Genomic DNA, 21,456 nt, shown 5'->3' on the forward strand with positions numbered 1-21,456 from the left:
TGTCATTCACAGTCGTTGGACATCAAAGCAACCCTGTCTGTGCTTCCCCCTTCTTGCCTTTTGTCTTGCGTTTCACCACACGTACTTCCGGCTGTTGACCATTAAACATTTCCAGCCTGGCTTTGGACAGTTCTGCAGGTTTGCACTTTTCTTGGGTAAACCCTGTCTCATGCTCCATATTGATAGATCAAATAATCTGGTCTCTGAATGGAACTCGCACTTTGGACTCAGAGGCAAGTGGGCAACTTTTGAATCAAGGCTGCAATAAAAAGGTAATTTACACCAAAATTCAGGGAAAATACAGGATCAGGGAGAACTTCTGTTGGACATCTGGGCCAATGTTACCCTCTGTTGTCTTCAATGGAAAGTAAAATTGGGCAGACTGTAAAGATAGGATTGTGTTTGATGTAAGTCCTTCAAATTTGTGAAACTGCAAGTAGTCTCAGCTTAACAAAGGACTCCCCCTGCTCCTGGTATAATGGAAAGAATGGGTTATGGTCAGCTCTTCCATTTCTCAGTGGTACGCAATGTGCTTTTAATGCATCTAATGCATTCTCCTGGGTTTCAGTTGAAGGTTTTATGATCTAGTCCAATTATATCCCTTGAGACAAATATATGGTGCAAGATCTTTCTTCTACTCTTTCAACAAATTTTTTGCCTGCAAATCCAGAAGCTTGAGTGACATCATTTGTTTCATCATGCACTATCTCAATTGAATCATACAATCTGCTGTCTGTCAACACACATTCATGTGCTATACCTCAGTTGGGAGGGATCACACCAGGCACTTGATATTCAATTCATGCACTGCGTCGACATTGCTTATTTTGTCAACTCGCACTTCAGACACCATGTCTCAGTCTCTTTCTGGTATTGGTATTGGTAATTGGTTTATTATTGTCACATGTACTGAGATACAGAGAAAAGCTTTTGTTTGCATGCCATCCAGACAGATCATTCCATATGTAAGTACATCGAGGTAGTAAAAACATAATGCAGAATACAGAGAGTGCAGTGCACGTGGACAAATAAAGTGCAAGGGCCACAATGAGGTAAATTGGGAGATCCTCTTTCATTCTTGGTAATTCAAACTAACAACAGGCAGCTTTATTAAATAAAGTTTGCAGCATCAGGGAGCATTCTTCTGCGTACTCTAGAATGTTCCACACTGAACAATTTTGCAACACAGAGAGCAGTGATCAAATGATATAATTCTTAAAGTAGTTCCAATTCAACATGTTATATGTCCATATATGTCTCACAGGTAACTCTCACTGACAATAGAGCTTTGAACTTCAATCAGCCCAGAACGTTAGCACTTCTGCATCAGAGAAAAAGAGAGGTATAGGTATATCTGCTGGGGATGATAGGGTAGAGAAGGTTTCAGGATAATAAATAAACATTTCCCTCATCATCCGAGATATGCCCGCTTCTCGTTACTACCATCGGGGAGGAGGTACAGGAGCCTGAAGACCCACACAACGATTCAGGAACAGCTTCTTCCCCTTTGCCATCAGATTTCTGAACAGTCCATGAACCCATGAACACTACCTCACTATTCCTTTGTTTTTGCACAATTTATGTATTTTGTAATTTATAATAATTTTTATGTCTTTGCAGTGTAATACTGCTGCAAAATTTCACGTCATATAAGTCAGTGATAATAAATCTGATTCTGATTCTAATTCTGACATAGAGCTTTTTTAGAAAATAGACACATGTCATATTGGGCAGCACATTGGCACAGCTAACAGAGATACTTCTTCACAGTTCTGGTGACCTAGGTTCAAACCTGACCTCCGGTGCTATCTGTGTGGAGTTTGTATGTTTTCTTTGTAGAAGCAGAGGGATGGTTGACCCAAAATGTTGGTCATCCCTCTACCTTCATAGATGCTGCCTGACCCACTGTGTTCCTCCAGCAGTTTGTTTTTTGCTCCAGATTACAGCATCTTTGGTCTCTTGTTTCTCCAGAAGTCTTTAAAAGGTGGGAATCAGAAATAACTACAATATATAATAGTAACATTTGCTTTATTCCTGACAGACAGCTGTTCCTCCTTTTGTTTTGAAGTTTATGTTCCATACCACACAGTTGATAGACACATGGTTCAAGGTAACAAGCAATATTGTTGTTTCATTCATTCTGCAATGTAACAGAATAATTTAAATACTCTAAACAATTGTTTTCCACTTCTTTCTTAGGAGGATAGGAATACAAGTGATTGCAATGGGAATCAGAAAGTAAATTGCATATCAGCACCAGATTTAGAAAAGGTCTAAAAGATTTAATCAAATGCTAATTTTAATTATTCATAAGTTAACCATTAAAATGACTACACATGATTCATTTTGCACACAGAATATTGATAATATTTATCAATCAGTTTCACTTTTATACTCCCTTTTGTTATTTTTGATGTCTCACAGACTTTCACAGTCAATTTGAATCGTAGTCACTGTTACAATGTGGGAAAACATTGTCAGCCAACTTCTGCATGGAGTGCTCCCATAGTTATCACTGAGATGTTGATTGCGAGTTATTTGCCGGCTTCTACACTGGTAAAGCTCTCCTATCCCTCTTGAAATAGTACCATGGAATCTCATATTCACATCTAATTGGACAAATAGTTGAGCCCACCTTGGCATTGCTGACAGTGCAGCACTCCCTCAGCACTACCTTGAAGAGTCAGCCTAGATTAAGTGCTCAAGAGAGTGATTGGAACCCATATTTTGGACTCAGAGATGTGGGTAAATATTGATCCAAGGCTGTAATAAAAGATAATAAACTCATGATCGAGGTAAATCACTGGATCAAACAGAACTTTTACATCTGGTCCAACGTTACGCTCTGTTGTGTTCAATGGAGAGTAAAGTTGTGCAGGCTGTAAACATAGTATTGTGCTAAATATCTGCAGCTTTCCACCTGGCCAAGTTAAAATTGCCCCTTTAATGAGATTGGTATTGGTGATGTTTTATACTCCACTGATGCAGTCTTGTAAAGTAAGTAAGGTGCAGGGGGCCTCCCGATGAAGGCAATGTGGTGACCACACTGAATACTGGAATGTATTATGGGACTCTTTCCTTTGGCTGTCATACAATTCGGTTTACCCTGGCTCTGGGAACACATCAGCAGGAATGGATGTGAATGCACTTCTCCTGGCCTTACCCTGCCTGTGCTTCACGTTTTACATTCACCAGAGCATTGAGAATTGAGAGGGGATCTCACAGAAACCTGCAAAATTCTTAAGAGGGCTGGACAGATTAGAAGCAAGAAGGATGTTCAGGGAGTCCAGGACCAGGAGACACAGTCGAAAGAAAAGGAATGGGCCATTTAACATTGAGATGAGGAGAAATTTCTTCTCCCAGGGAGTAGTGAACCTGTGGAGTTTTCTACCATCGGGAATGGTTGAATCCAAATTGGTATTGGTATTGGTTTATTATTATCACTTGTACCGAGGTACAGTGAAAAGCTTGCCTTACAAACCGATCGTACAGGTCAATTCATTACACAGTGCAGTTACATTGAGTTAGTATGGAGTGCATTATATTCAGGGAGCTGTTTTTCTTAGGGAGAGAGAGAGATCAAGGGATATGGGAAAAAGGTGGAACAGGGTACTAAATTTGGATGACCAACTGTTGATCATGTTGACTGGTGGAGTAGACTCAATAGCCAACTATCACTCCTATTTTCAATGTTTCTTGGTCCTTACTCTGAATCTAGAATGATGGCGTTAGGCCAGTCCCTTGCAAGTCGTGATATCATAAGATGGATGAGAACGCAATGAAACTACAAGGCCTTTGCCCAAAACCAGCAGGGTGAAAGATCTCAGATTGTTCCCCTTCTGAATCTGAAAAGAGAGACACCTTTAAAAATATGGTCACTGGATGTGGACGTCATTGGCAAGGCTGGCATTTATCACCCATCTCTAATGGCCACAACTAAAGAGGCAGTTAGTAAGATGGGACAGACTGAAAGGAGATGTAGCAGGTCAAAACTGGGCATCCCTAAAGTGCTGTAGCGACAGAAATGTCCACCACCACAATCTGTATTCTTATGACTGGTGTCTCCTTGAATCTACCATTACAATCAAGCCAGGGCTCAATCCTGCTTCAATGAGGAGTGCAGGAGGGCATGTCCCAAGCATTGCAAAATACGATGAGGTGTCAGCTAGGTGAAGCTGCAGTACAGGATTACTTGCATGTTACTTACTTACTTGCAACAAAACAGTATGCAAGAGATAGAGCTGAGTAACTCACAACCACTGGATCAGATAGGTTCTGCATTCCTACCACACCTAGCCATGAATGGTAGTGGGCAATGAAACAGCTGATGAGAGGAGAGTGTTCAAAGAATATCCCTGTTGTCATTGATGACAGGCTCAGTATTACAAATTCTCAAAAGAATGAAGCACGAATAAGAATATTTTGCCAGAAGTGCCAAATGCCAATTTATTATTGCCATGCTTGCCTTTATTAGTCGAGGCACTGAGTTCAAGAGTCAGGAAGTTGTGTTGCAGCTTTATAAAACTCTGGTTAGGCCACATCTGGAGTATTGCATTCAATTCTGGTCACCCCATTATAGGAAGGACGTGGAGGTTTTGGGGAGGGTGCAGAAGAGGTTTACCAGAATGCTACCTGGATTAGAGGGCATGTGCTATGAGGAGAGGGTGGACAAACTTGGAGCAATACACAAAAAGTGCTGGAGGAACTCAGCAGGTCAGGCAGCATCCATGGCGGGAAATAAACAGTTGACGTTATCATCTCTCAGCTTATTACATCCTCTCCCCCTCTCCCACCTGCTACCTTCCCACTCTCACCTGGACTTGCCTATCACTTGATCTCACCTACCTCCTGCCTGAGTGTACTCCTCACCTTCCCCCCACCTTCTTATTCTGGCTTCTGCCCTCTCCCTTTCCAGTCCTGATGAAGGGTCTTGGCCCGAAACATCGACTGTTTATTTCCCTCCAATGGATGCTGCCTGACCTGCTGAGTTCTTCCAGCACTTCTTGTGTATTGCTCCAGATACATCCAGCATCTGCAGAATTTCTTGTGTCTCTGTCTTGGACAAACTTGGGTTGTTTTCTTTGGAGCAGCAGAGGCTGAGGGGAGAACTGATAGAGGTTTATAAGATGATGAGAGGCACAGATAGAGTGGACAGCCAGTATCTTTTTCCCAGGGTTGAAATGCCTAATACCAGAGGGCATGCATTTAAGGTGAGCAGGGGAAAGTTCAAAGGAAATGCACAGGCAAGTTTTTGAGACAGAGAGTAGTGGGTGCCTGGAATGCACTGCCGGGGTGGTAGTGGAGGCAAATATGATCGAGGTGTTCAAGCGGCTCTTAGGTAGGCACATGAATGTGCAGAGAATGGAGGGATATGGATATTGTGTAGGCAGAAGGGACTGGTTTAGATAGGCACTTAATGACTAGCCTAATTAGTTCGACACAACATGGTGGGCTGAAGGACCTGTTCCTGTGCTGTACTGTTCCATGTTCAAGATGATCCAACTTAGTTTGCTCCAGAGATTCCCATCATCACAGAAGCAGTCTCCAGCCAAATCAATTCCTTGAATATGATAATAAGAAACGTAAGAGAATTGGATACAGCAAAGGCTATGGGGTCAGAAAATATCTCAGCTGCAGTATTGAAGCTGTCTTCCAGAACTAGATGTCCCTCCAGTCAAGCTGTTGCATGGCTGTTGTAACACCGGCATCTACCAGTTATTTGGGGATTTGAGGGGCATGTTTTTCACACACAGGGTGGTGGGTCTATGGAACAAGCTGCCAAAGGAAGTGGTAGAGGTGTGTACAATTACACATTTAAAAGATATTTGGACAGGTACATGGATAAGAAAGGTTTTGAGGGATGTGGGCCAAATGCAAGCAAATGAAACTAGCCTAGGTAGGCATCTTGGTTGGCAAGGACGAGTTGTGCTGAAGGGCCTGTTTCTGTGCTGTGTAACTCTCTGACTCTAGCTGTCACTGAGGAAAATTGCCCAGGTATATCCTGTTTACAAAAAGCAGGACAAAGCCAATCCAGCTAATTGCCTCCCAGTCTACTCTCAATCATCATCAAAAGGATGGAAGGTGTCATTGGCAGTGCTGTCAAGCACTTACTCTTGAATAACCTGCTTGCCAGTGCCCATTCACAGGGATTACTCTGCTGTAGATTTCTTCAACACCTAGGCCCAACCCTGGAGTACAATGCTGAAAGCCAGAATTGAGGTGAAAGTGACTGTTCTTGACATCAAGGCAGCATTTGACATCAAAATCCCCTGGTAAAATTCAGGTCAAATGGCATCAAGGCCAAACACTACGACGGCTGGAGATATACCTCACACAAAGGAAGATGGTTGTGATGGTTGGAAAACCTCCCAGCCCCAGGACATTTCTGCAGGAGTTCCTCAGGGCAGTGTGCTGGGCCCAACAATATTGAACTACTTCATCCCATCAGAAGGAGGGATGTTCACTGATGATTGTATGATGCTTAATTCCATTTGCAAATCCTCAGTAAATGAAGCAGTCCATATTTGCAGGAGGCAAGACCTAAACAACGTTCAGGCATGGGCTGGCAGGTGTCAACTTACATTCCTTCCAGACAATGAGTCTCTCCAGCACAAAAGAGTCTAACCACCTACCCTTGCCATTCAATGGCATTACTACTGTTGAGCCCCCACGGTTAACAAACCGGGGGTCCCAACTCATCAGAAACTTAACTTCTTCACTCGCATAAATTGAGAAAGTATCAGACATTGAAAATTTGAAATAAAACAGAAACTGCTGGAAATACTCAGCAGGTCAGGCTGCATCTGTGTAGGGAGAAAGAGCATTCATGTTTCATGTCAACAATCCTTCATTAGAACTGAGCCAGGGAGGAATGTTAATAGTAGCCATATACCAAATGCGCTGGAGTTGCTTGCCCAGCCTGTTCTGACAGCACTCTCAACTTATTACCACCAAGGCAATGTACCAATTGCAGGTTCCCCTCCAATTCATACACTATCCTGATTTGGAAATGTATTGGTACTCCTTCGCTGTCATTAGGTCTAAATCCTGGAACTCCCCTCCCAACGGTGGGAGACCCTCAGCAGTTCATGGCAGCTCACCACCACTTTCTCAAGGTCAATTATTGATGGGCAATAAGTGCTTGCTTTCCCAGGCATGCCCAGATCCCAAAAATCATTGGGTCTGGATTGACATATAAACCAGACCAAGAAAGGATGATAGATTTCCTACTATGAAGAATATTAGTGAACGAGATAGGTTTTTAACAACGGTCTCGAGTTTTCATGGTCAGTTACCAATACCAACTTTTTAAGTTCATTTCTAAATTGCCTTGCAGTTGTGTTGGGATTCAAATTCAGAGTCCCTGAATCAGTCAATGGTCCAGACCTCTGTTTATTAAACGGCAACTTAACCATTGTGCTACTGCATTGTTGGGAAGGCAAAATGAAGCTTGATACATTTGAGTTGAAGGCTTAAGCATTTGTAGAACAAACCTTCAACAAGTATATAATGCCTTATTTTGTCTTCTCATCAATAGTTTGACATTCATTTTGAAGAAGATGAGTGTGGTCGAACAAAAGCGCAGAAAGGGGTGTGAGCTCAATCACTGTGTGCAGCCACTCCTTTTACTCTTTGGCTGATCCGAACTCCTTGGGATACAAATTAGATTTTGGTTCTTCTTCACACAGCAGCATGCTCTGTAATTGTTCTGCTCCATTTAGAACTGGCTTTCCACAATAAAAAAAATCAGACTCAACAATATTTTGCCAGTTGAACAATTTACTGTAATGATCCAGACTTCCCTGTAGAAAGATGAACTGTGAGCTTTTCCCCACTACGGTCACTCTCTTGGGGCCTGTCATTAACATTTACAATGATTGTATAATATCAATCATACCAGGAAAGTCAATTATGAAGGTCTTTTGGCTGAATGTTAGAACATCTGGGATTTACTGTTGCTGCTCGGATTCTCCGTCGGAACGATAAATAAGGAATAATCTCTGGTACAGTCAATGGTCTTTACATTCATTTAATTTTAATTTAAGTGCCAGTAACTGAGTATGTATTTACACATGTGTGACTTGACTTATTTCTGGAATAATGTAAAACATAATGTTCATTTTTCCAAAACGTTGCCTCTTCAGGAATTTCAATCCTGCTAGAGTCGTAATTTTTATGTTAAGTCACAGATGGAAATGCACCCTGATTTTCCCTAATGTTCACTCAGTGTAATAATAATGCGTTAAACTTTTGCATGCATGCAGTGGTGATATGGGGTAAAATTATTTTATGCAACGTGTGATTAAAATTTGGAGTTGCTGAAAGAACATTAAAAGGGCAGGAGTAGGCCACACTGCCTCGTGGGTCTTCTCCTCCATTCAACACGGCATGTCAGTCTGGTCTTGGCCTCATATTCCTGTCCGATCCCCATAACTCTTGGTTTCCCCTAAGCTCTGAAAATCTACCTCAGACTGGAATATATGTAATGGCTGAGTCTTTGGACATCTCTTGCAAAAATTAATGACATTCTGAGAGAATAATTAAACCTCATCTCTGGTTTAAATGAGCAATGCTTTATCCTGAAACTATATCCCCTGGTTCGAGACTACCCTACAGCTTCTCAGCATTCATTCTGTCAATTCCTCTTGGGATCTTATATTTCTCAATTGGACAACCTCTCATTTTTCTGAACTCTCTGGCCAGGAAGTGGACATGGATTCAACTACAGCGTGATAAATATTAGAAGGCAAAAAATTACAGGGGTACAGGGGATGAACCAAGGAATGGGGCTAATCCGTTCATCCTTCCAAAGGGCTAGGACAAGCTCATCGGGCCAAAGGTTCACCTTCTGTGCTGTACTATTCCATGATTTTATGAATAGGTAAAAAAACCCATCTGCTGTGAATCCTGACCATATATCAATCCAGCAAACATGCAAGGAAAGACTTAATGAAAGTCAGGAAAGATTAAAAACACTTGGCATTAATATATGTGTTGGAGGAATTGCTGCATGCTGTAAATTAGTTACTGATGCTCCCTTTCTTTTCCATCATTATCAATGAGATTTATCTCAAAATTGAAAACATAAGTGAGGTGTCACCTCGAGTGGAGTTTTCTACACACTGCCAGATGCGTAAAATGAATAGGGACAGCACTGCTGATCTCCAGAGACTAGCTGGGAAACCAGGCATCGCACCCTTTTGCTGGATCCCTCAAGAATCAGAATCATATCTCCCTCCTGCCAAATGTCAGGGGTTGCTGGTAGATGACCATTAATTACAGTAAAATAATGGATTTTAGAATTGATACTCTAGCATTTGAAAGCTCATTCACTCACTCAACTACAGGCACACTATGGTTACAGTGGGTACCACCTACAAAGTGCATTGCTCACCAAGGCTAATCCAACAGAACCTCTCATACCCACTCTCACTACCAGTAAGAAGGATGAGGATAACAAGCACATGGGAGTACCTCCACCCATAGGTTCTCCTCAAAATCCTGACTTGGAAATACATTGCTGATCTTTCATCATATGGAATCAATATCATGGAACTCCCAGGGAGCTAGGTAGGAGTATCTTCACCAGAAGGACTGCAGCAGTTCAAGGAGGCAGATGACCAGCCTCATTGGTCATCTGCCTTCTTGAGGGCACTAAGAGATGAGCAATAAATGTTGGCCTTGCTAATGACACCTTCATCCCTGTATATGAATAGAAAATAACAAAGTATGAAATTTCCCATAGTGCTGAGAGCCAGATTAACCTGAGCATTGTAAGTGTCCACTGAAACACTCTACAGGGAAGTTTAATATGAGTCTATTAAGTACTTATACACTCTTTCACAATGTCCTTTCCTGCTCCTACTCTTTTAATTTCCTTCAAGTTGTTTTCCACTCTCACTAGGCTATGAACAGAGAAACATTCGGCAGGAATCAGAAAACAGATTTGAACTAGACGAGCTGGTGAGACAACATTGGATTTACAGTTTAATTCTAATTAACCTTGACAGCATCATTAACATATCCGAGGCAGCAAGGTGGTGAAAGTCAGATGGGAGCTTTCATATCTCACATGCAGTCCGGGAGAAAATACACATTGTTTGAAAACATTGCTTCCTCAGACACAAGAATTTAGCCCTAGAGAAGGCAATGAGAGGTGGGACATTGCCGAAAGACAGTGTATGTTCTCAGGGATGTCGGGACAGAACTTCATTGGTCAGTGGCTGTGGTAGGGGAGGGAACGGGGATGGGAAGCGTGCGGTTTACAAACCTTCATCTGTAACGTTGGTGGAAAATCAGTTGAAAACCCATCTACACACCTACTGAGGTCCAGCAAAACATTCTCATTAATATTCCTGAAAGCCATAGTTGCAGTAATTGTGCTCCTTCTCGAAATTAAGTTGTAAACATATGCTGAGCCAGTGAATTCAATTATTGAAATAAACTCACTGAAACATTTTTTCATTAACTTCTATTTTATCTAATTTGTGCTATTTGTCTGGAAAATACTTGCACAAGAAATGCAAGGAGGAAAGGTCATGGATTAGTGTCACTACAAAAATGAGCAAGCAATCTTATCAAAGTACACTAATGCTTTAAAGTGCCTCAAAGAAAATGATAAAATGTCTATTCTCATTATAGTTAAATTGTTGTTCTAGTATTTGTTAGAGCATTGCACTTAGTACTTTTTAACAGAAACATGTTACAAGGCATTTCATAGATGAGAATTAGATGCTGAGCTTTGGAACAGAATCTAAGTGACCAAAGGGTTTCTCAAAGAAATGCTTACAGGAAGCTCTTCAGGGCAGAGTTGGAAGCGGGGAGGTGATGGTACACTCTGGAGGGTTGGGTGAAAATAGTTAAAGGGTCTACCTTCACTAGTGGAGTTGGGCTGACTTCCAAAGTCAGATGTCCAAAAGACATGGGAGGACACACCAGTGTGGAGAAGTTCTAAGTTTTAGCATGGAGTACCAGGCCACAGAGGCACTTGTGGGCAAAGATATACATCCTAACTTCAGTTCAATGTACTCAAAGATGGGGAAGCAATGTGGGTCAGGTGAAGTTGGATGGGATTAGTAAGTCAGTCTAGGTACCCGTCATCAAGTTGAGTTTGTGAAGGTCAAGAGGAATGTTATGTAAGTTATTGGGGGAATAAAGTCCAGTGATCATAGAATGGATAAGGGTTCATTTTAAATTACTATATTTTGGAGCCCAAGAGTGGGTTGTGAGTTTTACACCCCTCCTGATGTGCTCTGCATCAGAGAGAAGTTCACCATAGTGACCACATTTTCCATGGTGAAGTTCATTTTAATTGGTGTCATAAGTGGAGTACAATGCACTGTCTACAATACAGTAGATATCTATTGCAAGCAACTGAGCAGCAAAAAAAATTACCTCACAGTATGCTATTTTTAAAACTTATCCTACAATTTCTTTACAATCACCACACATCCAACCAGCCATAACATGTCTGCCCAGGTACTTGGTACAGCAATGATCATGGTAACTAGATCGGTTGATAGAAAGCACATTGGAGATAGGATGACCTGACTTGGATCAGATAATCTTCTTGTTGATATGAAGCACGTTAGTTCCCCACAGCAGACCAACTACCAAACTTGCCAACTTAAGGTGAGCAAATTGAGATTCAGGTAGTCAGATTGCCGTTAATTGTAATAATCACATTGGTGGGGATTGACCCAGTTGCTGTAATGTTGGCTGTTGATCAATAGAAAACCGTTAGAACATTGGTTGCCATGAAGTTTCTGCCATTCTTCTGCCGAAATTATAACAAAAAATAATCTGGCTAATTCCCATGAGTCCACAACATTTTTCCTCGTACTAGTTAGAAATTACTTTTGTTACAACCACCAATCCAACCATTATCGCCAGTGCTACATATGAATAAATTGGCAGCAGTTCATGGCACAAATTGTGAAATTATTTTACCTTTTGCACACATTCCAGTCAGTCCGTCATGGTTGACTGATATTGCTGCTTCAGGTAGTCTTGACTGACTGGCACTGGGTAGCTCATTAGTAATGGGCAGGTGGCGAAGAATCCTGGTCTGTTTACTTCCGCCTTACATGATTGAATGGGAACTTTTCCTAGAAAGAAATTCATTCATGCCCAATAAAGTTTCACTTCATTCCCAAAAGCTGATAGATGTGTGTTGTGCTTGAACCTCTGACTTGATGTCCTCCCCAGACCTGCCCCAATGTTATTTGAAATGCATTGCTGGGGAAATTAGGTTTATTGGTTACTCTCCGAACAATCATGCTTTCACTGCACTGCTTTGGATTAGGATCTCACTAACACAGGTCTCATTACTTTAATCCTTTGGCGATACCACCAACCCCTCGCTCCCCTGAGAAGTACCACTTCCCTCCCCCACCCTCCAAACTTATCCCCCAATCAACACACAGCCTGACCTCCCCAATCACCAGATTCCCCAAACTCCCCAAGCCTAGGACTGAATGGAGACACCAATATCTAAACCACATCTCTCTCAACAAGCCTCCAACCTCCAAGCAGACAAAATAGTTACCCCCCACCTCCCCAACCATAGATCCTTCTCACCCATGTCCCAGATCCTCCAGAACTCCCACCCAGCCTGGATCCAGGACACATAACACAATACAATATTTCCAAGAACATGGGTGCTAGTGACACTGGGCTCACCTCTGAACTAGTCTATGCAGAAACCATACATAGAAAATAGAACAGTACAGCACAGAACAGGCCCTTCAGCCCACTATGTTGTGCTGACATAGCTATTCCCTCCTACCTACAGAATGCTCTATTTTCCTCTCATTCATGTGCTCATCCAAGCCCCTCTTAAAAGCCCACAATGAATTTGCCTCCACCACCCTACTAGGCAATGCATTCCAGGCATTCACCACTCTCTCAGTAAAAAACGTACCCCTCACGTCTGTTCTGAACCTACTGCCTCTCACCTTAAATGCATGCCCTTTGGTATTGGATTGCTCAATAACGGGAAAAAGATATTGCTTGTCCACCCTATCCATGCCCCTCATAATTTTATACTCTTCCATCAGATCGCCCCTCAGCCTCCGCTGCTCCAGAGAAAAAAGCCCAAGTTTGTCCAGCCTCTCCTGATAGCACATGCCTTCTAACCCAGGCAGCATCCTGGTAAACCTCCTCTACACTCTCTCTAAAGCCTCAACATCCTTCCTCTAGTGAGGTGACCAGAATTGCACGTAATACTCTAAATACGGCCTAACTAGAGTTCTATAGAGATGCATCATAGCTTCTTGACTCCCATACTCAATACCCTAATTAATAAATGCAAGCATTCTATAAGCCTTCTTAACCACCCTATCTACCTGTGTAGCCACTTTCAATGAGTCATGAACTTGTATCCCAAGGTCTCTCTGCTCTTCAACACGGTTAAGGGTCTTGTCCTTAAGAGTGTACTGCTTCCTGACACTAGTCCTACCAAGGTGCAGCACCTCACATTTATCCTGGTTAAACTCCATCTGCCATTTCTCTGCCCACATCTGCAACCGATCTATATCACGCTGTATCCGTCGCCAGTCTTCTACACTATTCACAACTCCACCAATCTTGGTATTGTCTGCAAGTGCACCTTTCAGTTTTAAAGCCATTTTATGTAACCCGGCCTAAATCTTTTTGAACAGGAAGTGACAAATATTTTATCCTTGTCTCCTACACTTAGACCAAAAAGTTTCTGTGATGATACTACCAATATTATTTTCAAATTTTCATCTATACTTTTACATGCATATTGGTGGTTAGCAATGTGAACATTGGATAGAAACTCAAAACAGAACAGCGAAGGGAAATACATGGTCCCTCACAATTTTTACTATCTAACGGAAATTCTCTCTTTTCCCCCCTTCCAATTGGGCAGAAGATACAAAAGTCTGAAAGTACATTCCAACAGGCTTAAGGACAGCTTTTATCCTGCTGTTATAAGACTACTGACTGACCTCTTGTACGATAAGATAGACTCTTGGCCTCACAGTTTACCTTGTCGTGGCCTTGCACCTTATTGTCTGCCTGCACTGCACCTTCTCTGTAACTGTAACATTATATTCTGCATTCTGTTATTGCTTTTCCCTTGTACAACCTTGATGCACTGATATGATGGAATTATCTGCCTGGATGGCATACAAAACAAAATTTTCACTGTATCTCAGTACATGTGACAATAATAAATCAATTATCCAATTAATTAATTACCTAATTAATTATCAGCTAGAGTGTTAACCAACTCCTCTGATTACGTGAAACCAGTTGACCAAGCACAGTTTCTGGTCAGCATCCAAGCACCATTTATTTTATTGGTGTGTTAATGTCATCCTGTGCACAAGGTTGGACTGTGTCCCCGCACCAGTTGGAGTAGTCTCCAGCTTGAAGTTGCCACCTTAAACTGACATCTGATCTCTCAACCCAAAAAAATTAAACCATCTCAGCTCAAGCTAAGCATATCGTATTTAGCACAGCAGAACAACATGTCCTTACTCAGCAGCAAAGCACTTAAGTCAATTTGCAACACTGATCCAACAATTTCAGCAGAGAGGTTGAAACCAACTTACTAGACTGGAGTCAAGTTCTTGCACCCACTAGACCTTGTGTTACCTCTTCATAGTGTCCCCAACAACATTTTCTCCTACACATTTGGACACTAAACTTTATCTGACTTCTGGCCACACAGACCACCAGCCCATCTATGTCCTCCAATCTATTACCAACGTCTTCGCTGCTTATTATACTTCCAAGTTTCAGTTGCAGATTCGGAAATTGTCCCCTCTAGCTCCAGGGCCAAGTCGTAAATGCTTGTCAGAGAAAGCATTGGCCCAGTTACTGAACCCCATGAACATCAGTGTATGCCTCTATCCTGTTGGAGAAAGAGCCATTCAGACAACACTCCCTCATCCACTTTACCATACTCCACCCTGATATCCCTTTATACACTGGTGACTTTGTCACATTCAACAGAACGTAAGTGGCAACATCTACAAATGTCTAGAAGTTCATCAACTCCCAGAGAGATGTGTTAATTGGTCACAATGCAGCATGGCAGCAAACATTTCTATCAGCAGTTTGAAAATTCAGTAGTGACTAATGTCTTGGACCTGAGCCTTATTCAAGGGTAAGGTGTTTTCATTTCATGTTGAACTTGCACAGAGCACAAATGAGAACAGATAAATCCAAACTGGGGTGGGAGCCAGGTCTGGGTGGGTCATTGAGGAGGGATGTCGGGGGCTGAGGTGGGGTTGGGCTTGTGAATTGCAATGAGATGTCGCGCTGAGGGTTTGGTTCTAGCCGGTGGTGGGGTTGTTGTGTCTGGGATTGGCTACAAATGCAGAAGATGCTGGAAACACTCAGCAGGTCAAGCAGCATCTGTGGGGAGAGAAACAGATCAACGTTTCTCCTCAGTGACTTTTCATCAGAACTGGGATTGACTGTTGGCTGAGCATTGGGAAGTAGGTAATCCAGGGCAGGGCGGTCAGAAGGTCAATGCCTAGGGGCCAGGCACTGGAAGCCTGGTGCCTATGGGTCAGTTCGTTTTGTGGATATGAATGGCTGTCATGAACCTATTCAGGTTCGGGGAACTGAAAGGACAGCTGTAAGTAAATAAAATAAAAGAGACCTTCCTGAATCAGTGTCCAGTAACCGGAGTGTTTTGGATGCCCCTTTTACATTGTGATGTAGAACCAACAGCTCTAATAAACCTGAAAGGCCTGAACATACCCAATGACATTTGGGCTTCGAAACTACATAAACCAATCTTTCCTCGCAACACGCTACAGGAAATGGCAACACATGTTACATACGTCTCCATAGTGTCAAATGGCTGATCCACATAGACGCAACTTGCGACAGGAAGTGCACAGTTGAATTTCCGGATTGTCTTGATTTTGGCATGGAAACCATTTTCATCCCAGTCCATTCCTTTCTGGAATTTTTGACCAACCACCAGTAGAACCCAGTAAAAAAATAAACATGCATACAAACATGTGTGCATGCAAGTCTATGCATGTGCATATGTTTGTATGGATGTTTATTGTTTTATATTTCTTCACGGAATGTAGATTTTGCTGGCAGGACTGCCATTTATTGTCCAACCCCAACCGATCACGTACTTAGAGTCTCTTTTGGGCCATTTCAGAGAAAAGGTAAGAGTCAACTACACAGGTTGGCCTTGAGTTAGATATGGGTCAAACCAGAGTGGGAATGGAAGATTTCTTTCTGTGATGTATTGGTTTTTACAACAATCTGGTAGTTTCATTTTGACTAGTAACAATACCAGCTTTTCATTCCGGATTAATTTCATTACTGATGCCATGGAGGGGTTTGAACTCATGTATCCAGATCCAATTAGACAAGGACTTTGAATTAGAACCTGGGTACCTGACCCAAGTCTAAGGGAACTCGACCGTTTGAATGGAGTTAGAGCCTTTGTGGGTTAGGTTTGAGTCAGGTTTTAATTTTGTAGACAGATTAACTATTTTGCATAGAGTCCAGTAACTTAACCTGTATGCTGCCGTATCCAGCATTTTGTGTGTGAGCGTGGTGCATTATAATAGAAGTTCGTCCAGAAAAGGTGAAAATTTAGAGTTGCTTATCCAATCACATGCAGAAGGATTTTCAGTTTTCTAGCACCTTAACAGAACTGATCTGTATAAAGCAGTGTAGGTGGCCAAAAATAAAATTGAATTTACTTCATCTTCAGGATTCATGGAATTAAACTCCATTCTATTATGTTTTCAGCCTTAGAATTGCTGAAGTGACATTTCTTTCAACTTGCACAGCTTGTTCATTGTGGCGTGGAAATTCCACTTCTCCCTCCCTACCCTGTAACCAAACCCAGGACATTGTTACTGCTTGCAGTAATTTGCCCTGGAATTTGGGACCAAATTTCCAACCATTGGAGCCCACTTACAATCTCACTATTGGTTCCCTGGACAATAAACAGCAATGGAAAGAAAGCACATGACTGACAGAAAGATTGATCACCTAGAACTTCAGGGCAGAGAGCAGTAATCGACACGATTTCCTTTCATACAGCAACGTGGCTCATATTGTAAGAATGGTCATACATTAACAAACTCAAAGGTAGTGTTGGTGGGTCAGCTTGCCAGAGCTTGGCCCATGGGGTGTACTTTGAACATTTTTCTTTAAACACCATACACAGTGTCAAGAGTCTGTCTTGCATCAGTGACAAAGAATTTGATGTTGTACACACACTCCAGGGAGCTCATTTTGTGTTGAACAGAGACCGGGTTTATTGCAGAGGTGGCCAAGTATATTCAAGTCAGACACAGATAGGAGAGATTCCCAAGGAAAATCAAGGCCTAGTTATGACAGATGCCCTGAAGGCAAACGTCTGACTTGATCCAGGATTCCTAATGCTGTTCGACTGCTCAAAGGAGTTTGTTCGACAGTGGGACACACAAGAGATGCAGAACTGCTAGGGCACACTTGAAAAATATGTTCAACTTTCCTTCCAGAGCTTGCCTGCATGTTTCCATGACAGTCATGTTAAAGACTGAGGCTCAACATCAATGTATCTTATTAATATTTAAGCCATTTCTACAAAATAAAATTATTCTTTATGTTTTCAGACTGAGCAAACAGATGTTTCTCCAACTTGGTACCGGCAGGACTGAATGTCTTTGGTTGTCTGTGGAATCTACGTTCCCTAGTTGCCTTCTCCAATGCTGTCTTAGTTAATTACTTGAGGTTGTTTTTAAAGCTTGGAGTTGTAGCTGTATCTGAGATGAGCTTTGTCATGGTGTTACTAACTCTATTTCCACCTCTGTAACGTTACCTAACTCTATCCTCGCCTCAGAAGGCACATCAGGAGTGAGGTGGCATCTGTTCCATCAGTCGAGATGAGTATAGCCCCAGTGAATCCTAAGAAGGTCATCATCATCCAGGGAAAAGCAGCCTGCTTGACTGGCATCCCATCCACCGCGTTAATCATTTGATCCCTCCACCACCAGCTCATTCTGACTGCCATGAGGAACATCCACAAAATGCCAAGGCTACTCTGGCAACACCTCCCACATCTGCAACTCTACCACCAAAAAGGACAAGGGCAGTAGGTACATTGGAAGCTCCACCACCTACAGGTTCCCTTCCAAGTCGCACAGATATCTTGATTAGGAAATATGCCGTTCTTCACTGTTGATGGGTCTAAATGAAGGAACTCCCTACTCAACAGTGCAGAGAGTGTATCTTCACCAGAGTTGAAGCAGTTCAACAAGGCAGCTCACCACCACCTCTTCAAGGGCAATTGATGTTGGGCAATGAGTGTTGACCCTGCTGCAGATGCCCAGATCCTGATAAGCAAATCAATAAAAAAAATCTGCAGGTAAAGTGTGCTTTTGTCACCTCTCAATTTGCCTAAACCAGTGCAGTCCTGATCTCCCTGAGCTCATCATCTGTAAACCTGATAATATCCCAACCTTTGAGTTTCATCATGTTGTTTATGTTGGTTTAAATTACACAGCTCTTAGATTTTAAGATTTTTGCGCCTGTTTTCAAATCACTTCGCAACTCTTATCTTCTCTGTAATCTCCTGCCGGCTCTAACGTTCGCAGATACCTGCACTCAAAACAGTTCTGGCCTCTGGGATATTCCTCACAATAATCATCCACCATTGGTATCCATATCATCCCTCGCCAAAACCCCAAGTATTGTAATTCCCTCCCTACAAATCTCTGTCTTTGCACCTCTCTCTCCTCCTTTAAAACCCACTAATTTGATTAAGCGTTTCCTCATCTACATTTTGTGGATCCTTGTGCTGTTCTTTAACGCTGCAAAAAGGGTCACCTCCCACTGTTGTTCTCCTCATGTCGAGAGTCACTATACCGCCATTGAGAGGCATAGAGTATTGGTTTATATGGTGAATGTTGACAGCTGGACTGGTAAGCAGCATGTTCCAAAGCACTGTGCCATAGATACTCCTACAGAGGCCCCAACAATATAGAGGTACAATGTGATTATATATTGTAATTCACATTCAATGTATCTTGTTCATTAGTAATGCATAAACATGAAATATGTTTCTTTTCAAAGTTAATTGCATGTTTTCAATTGTCTAGCACGGAAAGTGAGATGTAGGAAGTGTCAAAATGAAGGACTTTATCACTAGTGGGATAGGAAACTGAACGAATATGTTAAAGGATACTGCTATCAAAGTCAAAGCTGAGCTTATTGTCATATGCACAAGTACATGTATACACAGATGCAATGAAAAACTTACTTGCAGCAGCATCACAGGCACATAGCGCCAGATACACAACATTCACGAGAAAAACATAAATTAAACATCAATTATACATAATTTTTTACAAGAAAGGACATAATTAGGACAGAAAAAAATACAGTCCATTGTAGTGCAAAGTGGTTATAGTGTTGCTGTACTGAGGTAGTGATTAGGGTGGTGCAGGTTGGTTCAAGAACCGAATGGTTGAAGGGAAGTAGCTGCGGTGTGGCGGGACTTCTGTACTTCCTGCCTGACAGTAGCTGCAAGAAGATGGTATGGCCCAGATGGTGGGGATCTTTGATGATAGATGTTGCCTTCTTGAGGCAGCGCCTCATGTAGATACTATTATTTTCATCTAAGTGAGATTTGAATTGATGTCAAACATTTGTAGCTAATGGCCTGGTTAAACCATGAAGGACAATGATCATACTCCACTGTGAAATGGAAATTTTCAATTGTAATACCTGATGAGAATATTTCTCCATGGCTGGGGCTTATTTTGTATGTGTAAATGTATCTTTTTAAGGGAACAGGGAAATTCATCTGACATTTCAACCTGTATTAAACTGAGAGGAAATTTACCATGGATTAAGATTTTTTAGGCCTGCAGAACTAATATGTTTGCTTTCACAAAATGTAAATATGAAGCACATGATGAGGGTGCTTACTGATTTTAAAACTTGCTTGAATAAATGTCGGTCCAAGGATAAAGTGAATAAAATATTGTCTGCAGTTATTAATGCTAGGTACTGATGTGAGAGATAGATAGAATTCATTATCAATATACAACCCTTAACTTTAGACATTAAACCCTGTTTCTGGTGATTTGAGTAATTAAGTGGACCAATAATCTATCTTCATAGATATTTGCATGCTTTATATTGGACATCCAATTTTATGTGTAACGGTAGTACTAATACTGCAAATATCTTTAATTATCCTCTCAGAACAGAACAGTCCTGATGCAGAGTTTCGACCTGAAATGTCGACAATTCCTTTCCTCCCACAAATGCTGCTCGACCCACTGAGTTCCTCCAGCAGATTGTTGCTCTAAGAATATTCTATTGAATTAATTCTCAATTGTCAGTTGTCTTCAAGAGCCATTAGAGACTAAATCAAAACCAGAACCACTTGTTTATTTTCTTTAGGCATCAAGTTAGTCATTTTATGACTGCTACCACTAACAACGGATGAAAGGCAAGGCCAGATCACACTGGAGTCATCCAGTTGCTTGCAGTCACCACCTGACTGCCTGCTCTAACATTAGAGCTGAACAAACAGACAATCTGCATCCAAGAGGCATTCCACAAGGCAGAGCCGGCTTTGAAAGACAACCATGTCTCAGGTGTGCAGCATTTTGGGCCCTGCCTCCAGTGCACTCTCTCGGACAGTTGCCACGGACAAAGGCCTTTGATCTATTTTTAAATGCCTGTGGTGGTCAGGAAACCATTTGAAAATATTTAAAAACTAGTTTTATTGAAAAAGTGATTCAAAATTTAAAAATTGAATTTAGTCCAAAACACTCACAGAAAAGGACAGATTTTTAGATATTAAAGGAATCAAGGGGGTAGTGCAAGGAAGTGGTACTGAGGTTCAAGTATGACTTTATTGAATGGCAGAATAGCATTGAATAGTCTGTTTCTGTCTCTATTTTTTTAAAAAAAATTAACATAGAGCAAAATAAAGTCATATAAATCAAAAACTTGGCTTCACATTTTTTTCCACAGGGCTAGATTCCATTCAAATGAAGGAGCTACGGTTCTTACACCAGCCTTCCACAGAGTAAAGCTGAAAGGTTAGTATCGAAGTGCATCTGGACCTTCTAACGTAAGTAAATAGGAGCAGGAGTAGGTCACTCTGTCCCTCCAGCCTGGGCTGCTATTCAATATGATCATGACTGCTCTGCCCCAGGTCTCACCTCCCTTGCTATATCAGTTCCTCACACCCCTCAATTCCCCGATCTTTCAAAAACTTATCCACCTTCTCTTTTAAACACCTCAAATGATCAACCCTCCAGGTTGGAGAAGTCCAGAGATCCACCACCTTCTTCAGGAAGAAACTCCTATGCATCTCAGTTTTAAATGACCCACCTCTTCATCTTCCATGTCCCCTCGTTCAAGACTCTCTCATGAGTGGAACCATTTCAACGCCGACCCTGTCATCGCCCTTAGGATCTTGTATGTTTTAATAAG

General features: G+C 41.8%; 1 protein-coding gene across 7 annotated transcripts in view; it reads left to right on the forward strand.

Annotated features, from left to right (window-relative positions):
• The window catches only part of klf12b (Kruppel-like factor 12b), a 279,148-nt gene that overhangs the window by 16,107 nt on the left and 241,585 nt on the right, over positions 1-21,456 (forward strand). For 3 of the 7 annotated variants that reach the window (XM_052026717.1, XM_052026725.1, XM_052026724.1), the window contains exon 2: positions 20,992-21,059. The gene's annotated coding sequence lies outside the window, so the exon portion shown is untranslated. Of the gene's footprint in view, positions 1-2,216; positions 2,272-9,904; positions 9,964-17,615; positions 18,368-20,991; positions 21,060-21,456 lie in introns of those variants that run through there. The other 4 variants (XM_052026718.1, XM_052026721.1, XM_052026720.1 and 1 more) reach the window with 3 other exon arrangements.

Source organism: Pristis pectinata, chromosome 11 (assembly GCF_009764475.1).
Source record: "Pristis pectinata isolate sPriPec2 chromosome 11, sPriPec2.1.pri, whole genome shotgun sequence".
NCBI classification, from domain to species: domain Eukaryota; kingdom Metazoa; phylum Chordata; class Chondrichthyes; order Rhinopristiformes; family Pristidae; genus Pristis; species Pristis pectinata.